This window comes from Balaenoptera ricei, chromosome 2 (assembly GCF_028023285.1).
Source record: "Balaenoptera ricei isolate mBalRic1 chromosome 2, mBalRic1.hap2, whole genome shotgun sequence".
Classification (NCBI taxonomy): domain Eukaryota; kingdom Metazoa; phylum Chordata; class Mammalia; order Artiodactyla; family Balaenopteridae; genus Balaenoptera; species Balaenoptera ricei.
In genome coordinates, this window is record NC_082640.1 from 27,046,220 (window position 1) to 27,055,910 (window position 9,691).

The window sequence follows — 9,691 nt, forward strand, 5'->3', positions numbered from 1 at the left end:
AGAAAATGCTTAATAAGTGTATTATGGTGATCTCTTCTGCTGTAGATAGTGGGAAAAGCTGGGTTACTTCTGAAGGCATATCCTAAATCTGTATTCCCTTCAAGGATATCTGACCAATAGGACACTTTTATTTAATATAATTTCTCCTTTAAGCCAATGTATTTTTCTGTTCTTTCTTTTCTTCATGACATAGTGCTAATGATAAAGAAACATAAGAGAAAAGAATTATTAGCTTTGAAAAACATAAGCCCTAAATTCACTAACTTACCCAAATCTCTACTTCTGATTTCATTAATTATTCAACAAATGAGCCAAGAGGCTAGCAAATTAATTGGGAGAAGTAAACCAACAAATATGAAAGCCAAAGAAATTTAAGAAATTCAAGTAACATTTGCATTGCTCTGTTGTCTAAAAAGTTTTCAAGCAACCAAATATTCAGTGATGATAAAGTGCAAAACTGTCACATTATAAGCAATTGGTGGACCTTAGCTGTCCTAGTAGAATTTTCTTTTGTGACCATAACATCTCGTAATTGTGGATAGACACAGCAAAATGTCAGCCCAGCCCACATCTACGAAAGCTCTCGAAATGATTGATGAAGTGTCCAGGGAAAAGCCAAGAGAGTGAAAGATGATCATTGCACATCCCTGCGCTGGCAGGAGCACCCATGTTTACCTAAGCCAGTGGCTCCCACGCTACCAATGACGCCAAAATACACCAAGAGCTGTGAAGAGCTGAGAAGGCGCCGGGCAAGTCAGCAACCTCAGAGTCCTCGGGCTGGAGCTGAGTTCATCTCACCCCACGGCCCCAAACCTCCAGGGCACCATGCTCCTCTCCACGCCGAGCTCTTAGAACTCCTGATGGCAGAGTGAGAAGGGCCCCTTCAGTGTGCCAGGAACATGCACTTCAAAATCACACAGCCCACCCCAGTCCCACTCTCCGGTCAAGGCTCTGGGGCTTATCTCTTGGCCCTCTGCCTGGAGAATGTTGTGAATTCCCATAAAGATATATCAACACAAGATATCAGCATTTGCTACTCCGGAGGCGTCTGCGATTTGTCAGCTGCCATTCCATGCCAGTTTCTCATCTGGATGTCAACGGCAAATGACTGTGGCAGCTTCTAAAACCAAGATTCCAGGGTCGATGACAAAATCTGCACTGCCGGCCAGTTTCTTGCCTCCGTGCTCAGCCACTCCACCTTGTACCAGCAAAAGCTCACTCAACTTGGACTCACGTGCCTGGACGGGGCAGTACCTCGATTTTCAAGCCCCATCACTACTGTTGATAGTAAGAATAGTAGTGATATTCTTAAACAGTAATAATGACGAGGTTTGTATCACTATCGTTCCTTAACATCCTTTGCCCTGTCTGTAGTAGTTTTGATTTCCATCTCACAAAAGCCGTCAAACACGCTTAGAAAAGTACAGAAGCCACAGGGAGAGTCACAGGGGTAAAGGTATTCAGAGAGACATGCTTGTCTAGACCGTAGAAGGTCCTCCTAAACTCTCCTGTCTCCACCAGGCCTTTGATCCGCTGATGGGAAAGTTGATTCTAAAAGGTCCATTTTCATCCCGCCCGGCCCCCCATGTAGACTAATGGTTAATAATCAAGGATGTTAAAAGAAGTAGGTGAGGGGACATGTTAACTTTGGCATGATTATTGTTCTGAGCCAAAGCCCATGTGACCCAGGGTCTGGGATGGGAAAACTCAGAGTGAAAGACGTACAGAGAGCAAAGCTAAATGATGAAGCAAAATAACAGGACCGTATCTCTCAACACAGACTACAAACATCAAAACGTGCCTGGTTTTCATCTCAGAGCACTGAGAGCTGGGGTGGACTTCATCAAGTTCTGTACATTTTTCTGTATTTTCCAAATTTCCTGTAATAAATAAGCACTGGCAAATTCTTATTTTGAAAATATTTGTTTTTTTAAACTAAAGATATGTGAAGAGATTCCATCTAAACTGAAGCTTTAATGGGAACATAAAATTTGAAATGGAAATTAAAATAATTGATCCATGACAATTTACTTTAAATGTTTTCTAGAAACAGTATAAAACATCTATTCAAAAAATGGACAATGAAACTTCTAATTCATAGCCAAATGTTTAAAATTAACCAAATACTACTCTGAAAAATATCATCTTTCTAGCCTTAGGTTTTTGTCTGTTTTATTTTTAAAATAAGATTTCTGGTTTTGTTTTCTGTCTACTACTTAAGTGGAAATAAAATGTTGTTAATCATGATGAAAATGCAAACACATTAGATCTTAAAGATAGAAGTTGCATCACACAAACCTCCTTAATGTGAAAATTAGGATGCAGGGGACCAGAGACCTGCCCGATTTTCAAGTCGGGGACCGTAGTTCACTCAGTGGCTCTTCACCTAAGTCGTGCAACACTTCTGGCTCCAAATCTCGAGGTTTCTTTCTATGCAGTGGTCACCAATGAAGATCCTAAAGGCTCTGGGATGAGACAGGATCAGGTCTACTCCTTAAATGCCTCTTAAAAACACCATGAATGATGGGCAGGTGGACCCACACAGCCACAAATGCACACCCACAGCACACACAAAAGCTCTCACCTCACACTCTAAGAATTAATTATTAAGGCTACACGTTATTTGGAAAATGGAAATAAATGCAAATTTTCCAGAGATGTAATTTTAACTAGAGGGAAATCTGACCTTGAAGTCATAGGGAGCATGGAGATGTCCCTTGAAAGATGCAACACTCTTCTAAAGCAGAATGGAGAGAATCCACAGGGACCACTCCTGAGGCTTACTTTCTGCCTCTCATCTGCCCAGTCGGATGCTAAATACACATCCCTCCTGGTGGTCTGTCTCATATGGGGGAGAAACTGGACAAAGATGATATTCAAGCCTGGCTCCATCCACAGAGTTGTGTGCTCCTGGATATGTCACCTGTCTAAACCTAAATTTCTGAAAAATGAGGGTAATATTATGTATCTTACCATTTTATTGTAAAAATGATACATAAGAGATAAATACAGCCTGTTATGGGCTGAATTGTGTCCCCTAAAATTCCTATGTTGAGGCTCTAACCCCCTAGTACCTCAGAATGTGACCATGTTTGGAGATGGGGGGGTCTTTAAAAAAATAATTAAGTTAGAGTGAGGTCATGTTGGTGGGGCCCTGATCCAATATGACTGGTGCCCTTATAAGAAGAGATCAGGACACAAACACCCACAGAAAGACAACCACGTGAAGATGCAGGAAAAGGTGGTGTCTACACACCTAGGAGAGAAGTCTCAGGAGGAACCAGCCCTGCCCACACCGAGATCTCAGACTTCTAGCTTCTAGAACTGTGAGAAATAAATGTCTGTTGTTTAAGGCCCTGTCTGTGGTATGTGTTATGGCAGCCCGAGCAAAGTACAAGCAAACTAACACGTAGCCTTAAACAGAGTACGTGCTCAACATTTACAGATGTTATCTTAATATTTACTATTACCACCTCTACATCAGTACAGAAGGGCATGGGCCCTGAAATATATGTTTAACGAGCAGAGGTGAGAGACCCATGCCCCTCACATCGTAACTTATTTTATTCACTTCCTGTTTATTCCATCGTTGCAAAGGGTGTCACATTTAAATGTTTCCTGTTTTTGCAGAAATCTTATTATTATTATCTACAGAGGTATTTTTCTTCAACTTTATTTTTCTCTTTTAGTGAGGAAGGAAGTAAAATTGAACAAGGAAGACAAATATCAATCACAAATTGTATAAGAATCTGAGCCAACAGATAAGCAAATCAACTATATCATAAAAGCATAAACTCAGCACGTGAGCTCTCGAGGACTGACTCAGAGCTTTCAGAGGCTCGCTGTTCCAAGACCTTAGTAAATCATTTCCCGCCGCGATGAACTTCGGCTTCCTCATCTCTAAATTACAGAGTATGATTCAGTCTCTAAAATCCCTTCGATCTCTGATTCATGACTCAGTATTTAAGTCTTCACCTAAAACAACAAAATTAAAATATCAGCTGGTATTTCTGATGCTCCAGTGGTGACTACACCCAAAAGGAAGCTCAAAGACTGGACAGAGTTAAACACAGAAGATGGACTGTCGGCGACTCTTTTACCTTACGGTGCTCAAGTGCTGTGGGAAAAAAATGTGTTAATTAATAATCAATTTCCAAAGTGAAAAGAATGCATGTAATATCATCATTTCTATAGCTGTTCTGAGACCTTTATCAAAGTTTATCATAGGACTTCACTCACCATGAGAGTTTCATACAGAAAGATGGCTTCTCATTTAGAAAATATTCTTCCTGACCAATGAACTCTCCCAGTTAAATAGCTATAAAATGCATGGAAATGTCTACAGATGTATGTGTATAAATACATAGATCTCTACACATAAATATATGTATAGGTCTATGCACACAGCTGGTATGTACTATATTAAGATCAGCATATCACAGACAACTAGATATTATCAGCAGCGTGAGATAAATTATATATAAATAAATAAATACTAAAATAATATAATATATGGCAAATATACATATGAATGAATCTGGGTTAAAATCCAGGCTCCCCTACTTAATATGTACATGCAATTAGATAATTTTCTTACATTTATACTTATGTATAAGAAGATAATCAACACTGCTTAAGTCACAGATTTTTGTAAAAAATAATTCTATTTGTATAGATATAGTGTTTTTCTTCATTAGCCTATGAGATCTATTAATACTAGAAAGTAAGGAATTCATTCTCTTCCTCTTTGTTCTACAAAATGGGCTCACAGTCAATTATCTCAGAAACATTTTTTCTTTCTCTTTTGTTCTCCGTCTCTTTCTCCATCATTCTCATCACCCCAACATCTACCTCCCTTTTGGCAATAGGGTGGTTTTATATACCTGCAGTGTCCAATAAAATAGCCACTAGCCGCATGCGGCTATTTAAATTTAAATTCATTCAAATTAAATGAAATATTAAAATTCAGTGTTTTCATTCCTACTGTGTCCCGTGGCTGCCATGTTGGAAAGTGCAGGCATGGGACGTTTTCTTTCATGCAGAAAGTTCTACCTTACAGCTCTGTTCTAGCCTGTTCTGGATTTTTGGTAGGAATGGGTTGAATATTAAATAAAGAAGTTATTTTACTGTACACAAGCAGCTGAATTACCCCCTGAACTCTGAGACTTGCTTCTTAGATTCTAGATAGTGTTACCTCGGTAGTTGTAACTGCACATCTATGTCTGGGTTCTACTACAATCATTCCAAAATCAGTTTAGGTCAGCCTTGAGATGTGCATTCCAAAATGTGCACTCCAGACCAGAGTCTGTTAATGGAAATGTAGGAGCCAGGACAGGAGAAGTAGTATTACTGCTCCACTTAGCACCGCTCAACCAGCCAATGAAGTAATATGTTCATTCCTGAACAGCACACTCTGACTAGAAGCCTGACTCTGAAACGTGTCCAGGGAAAAACAGGACAAGGAAGGGACAGGAAACAGGGCCACCAGGTATGGCTAAAGAAAATCCCAGCTTTTGATCTAGGAAAGAGAAGATTTAGAGGCACACGATCTGTGCCTTCAGATAACAGACAGGTTGTCATGACAACGTTGGGTCAGGCTTGTTCTGGGGCCACAAAACAGAACTGGGGGTCATGGCTCAGGTTGTAGAAAATAGATTTTCTGGCTAATACAAGAAAGCACTTTCTATAATGGGTAGAGTTACCTGAAAATGAAATTAAATTCCTCCAGAAGGCCTCAAGTTCTTCGTAAGAACACTTCAGTTGAGATGGACAGTCAATTGTTAGGCATATGATGTAGGCGATTTGAGCCTCAGACTTATCTGTATAAAGATTAAGAACTCAATGTCACTTCAAGGTCTCCTGGGGTCTATATCGTCCAGAAAAACACTTGCTATGTCTAAATATTAAACCTGTTCATATCGTTGAAACCTTACATATTTTCTCCAATGTAGCTCAAAACCTAAAAGCATAAATATCTTTCTAACACATGAAGTCACCAAGGGGCTAGGCTTGTCCCAAGAACACAGCAGGAGCTCAGGAAATAATTATTAGTAAAGGGCCATCATTTCAGAGAATTTGTATTCATGAGAGCTGTTCCTTCTCAAGTCACCCTAAATAAAGGAAGGGGGAGGGGGAGGAAAGGGGAGGAAAAAACAAAACAAAACACCTTTATACACCCAGAGAAAATGGAAAATTAACACAGAAAGTAGCACTAAAATCAGAGACGTTTTTATGATGGAAAATCCAGTCAAGCAGTTTCTTGCTGAAAGCACTTGGGTTACTTCTCTTTTGCCTCAGAATAAAGTTCAAATGCCTTTGCACACCTTCTGCTGACTGGCCCTTCATGACCTGGTCCTGTTTCCTCTCCAGCCCCCTCTCTCCTGAGTCCTGCTTTGCCAGCTAAGCACTGACTGTTTCAGTTTCTGCTTCGTGGGCCTTGACCTGTCCAGCCTTCTGACCTAGAGCACGTTGGTGCCTCCGCCAGGAGCACGCTTTTCCCACCTGCTCTGCCCCTGCAGCATCCTTGCGCTTTAGTTGTGGCTTACGCTGTTCGTACCAAAAGGAATATCTTGTGATTCCCCCAACCTTCTGTAGACGGGGCTCAGGGCCTGGTTAGTGTATGATGACAGTGTTGGATATACTGTAGATGGGTTTGAACAGGATGTAAGCTCACACATCAAAGCCCCAAACTGAAACACCCCCAAGAGCCATCAACTTGTTACTAGACAGGCAACCTGGGGTACAACTCGCATAGAAACCCAGCTTCTTACACATGCAACCACCTGGATGAATCTCAAGTACATTTTTTAAAAGAAAGGAGCTGGACAAAAATGTCTATATTGCATGATTCTGTTTATATGAAATCTAAATGCAGGAGAAACTAAGGTGATAAAATCAGATTTTGAGGTGTGTGGTGGAGGTGTTTGGAAGGGTCACAGGAGAGAGTTTTCTGGGGAAGCTAAACTTTTGTCTTATTTTGGGCTTTGAATTATGCAGTTGTCAAAACTCATCTAATAGGACACTTAGAAAGAAATTAATATTGATTTTTTACAGTATTTGTGTTTCTCTATGCTTCCCCGCCCATGCCAGCCTCATAATGTATTTGCTCTCTGTGGAGGCTTCTGGAATCCGTAGCTGTGGCTTTTGCAAGCAGCTCTTCCTGGCAATGTGTCCTCTGAAACTACCCCTCTCACTTGATTTCTGGTGCAGCAACCAGACGAACACCCATCAGGGTTCAAAGCTGATCTGCATCGCTATGGATTGAATGTTCATGTCTCCCCAAAATTCTTGTGTTCAAACCTAGCCCCAATGTGATGGTGTTGGGAGGTGGGGCCTTTGGGAGGTGATGAGGTCATGAGGGTGGAGACCCCATGACGAGATCAGTGTCCTTATAAAGGAGACCCCAGGGGGCTCCCTTGCCCTTTCCTCCAGGTGAGGACACAGTGAGAAGGCGCCATCTATGAACCAAGAAATGGGTCCTCATCAGACACTGGATCTGCTAGTACCTTGATCTTGGACTTCTAACCTCCAGAACTGTGAGAAATGCATGCCTTGTTTAAGTTCCCAGCTCATGGTGCTTGTACAGCAGCCTGCATGGGCTGAAGCAGGCGCCACACTCAAAGAACGCCCCAGTCACCTACTGAGGCTTCCACTCACCATACTTTTGGGGACAGTGAATTCCAGTTCCAATTAAGGAAGTGATTCCACTTACTTTCAGATTGCATTTGTGAAATAATTGGAGTGTTGACTCCCATTGGCCCCTCTAAGTTGTGCTTTATCTCTTTTGCCTGAGTCTGTGTCTGGGCTCTTGCTCAGTGTTCATTCTCTAAAAGGGAACTCACCAAGTGCAGGTGACCTGTCTCTCCTGGGCTGGATGTGGCTAAATATAAACAGGAAAGGAGGAAGATGATAGGTAGAAATTAGATAGATAGATAGATAGATAGATAGATAGATAGATAGATAGATAATAGATAGATCAAGATAGAGAGATAGACAGATAGAGGATACATGGATGGAAGATGTGTCGAGGCAAAAGCTCAGTCCCTCCTAGTGTGTCCTTCTGCCTCTTCCTCACCAAAGCATAGAAACTCATAAGCTTCACAGGCCCGAGGAAGAAAGCTTGATATTGCACAGTTTCCCAAGGAGCTATCGGAAAACTGGATCAACTAAACAAGTAGTAACAACAAGCCTATGTCTCCCAGCCAACACAGATGCCACACCATTTTAGCCAAATCAGTGAGGTTTAAGTAACCCTTTAAAAATCTTCAAATAGAGATTTTTAGAGGAAAACCCCACCCTGTTGAGCCGGTCAGCCTACTGCCATTCATTTATGAAGGGGACATACCTCCTGCAAAGAATCTCTCTCAACCATATTTAAGGAAAAGGAAGAATGAATCATAAATACATATCACGGTGTTGTTTACCAATCGAGAATTCAGGGGCCTGGTGGTTGTAATGATTTTACATCCTTGCATAATTCTTATTGTGAATGAGCTGGTGGGGGCCCAGCCCTAAATGTTGAAGGGATTTAAAGAGAGCAAAACATCGGGTGAGGTAAGATGCTCAGCCCACCTTTGCTGGCTGCAAGTAATGGAAATCTCACTCAAGGAGCTTAGGTAAAAAGGAAGAACAGGAGGTCTCTGTGACTCCCACCCTCCTGGGAAGGGTGATGTCTCGGGTCTTTGACTAGATTCGGAACAGGAAACACTCCTGTCTTGTTTCTTCTAAGTGCTTTCTTCACAGGGTGACCAGATGGCCACTGGCAGGGCTGGTCTTTATTCTTCTCACAATTAGAAAGCCCAGTGTTCCCAATAATTCTGCAGTAGCCCCAAGACTGGCCTTGAATGACCCCAGGGGGCCATGGGCTCATCCGAGAATGAGAGACTGAGGACAGAAAGCAGATTGCCGCGACTGCAGGCAGCTTCCCTGGGTCTGGAGGCCAATCAACCTTAGCAAAACCTGTGGACCGGGGAGAGGCAGTTCCTACAAAAGGCCGATTCTGTCACCAGAACAATGGCTGGTGGACAAACAAAACCGAAAGCCGCCAGAGAAGCCGGGATGCGGGACGTCATCTCTCCTTGTGTTGACACGGAAACGGTCAGCATGGGTTTTGCTAATTTCGGAAACAACAGCAGCAAGAAAACAGGAAGCCGCTAAGCCATCACTGGGCCTCTGGGGTCACCCCTCCTGCTTGGGGGCAGGACAGAGGAGACAGCATTGAATTCACCAAATTTCATAATATGTTGAGCCTAGAGGCACACTTAGTTCAAAGTTAAGGGCTTTACTCCTTTCTTTTTTGGTATCGGTGACTCGGAGGGGACTTGGGAGGTGAGGAGGGAGCAGGGCCATCACAGGGATCTCAGCCCGAAAGGCACCCTTTCCTTTAACCTCTGCCTGTTCAAGGTCATCTGATAAAGTGACTTTGGAGCCAGGTGGAGGTAGGTTCAAATCTGACTCTGCCGCTTAGAGGCCACATGATCTCCGAGAAGCCACTTGCTCTGATCTTCCCCACTGCTTGCCTGCAGGACTGTTTGAGGTGAGAGTTCAGCTATGATGGATACATGATGTCCACACACCAGGTGCTGAAGACCTGCTGGTTTCCTTCCATGGCTGTTTCATCCTTGCTGTCAGTGAGATTCTCAGGGTAAGAAGAAATGCGAACGGATATATGTCTATCAAGGCCAAAACACTC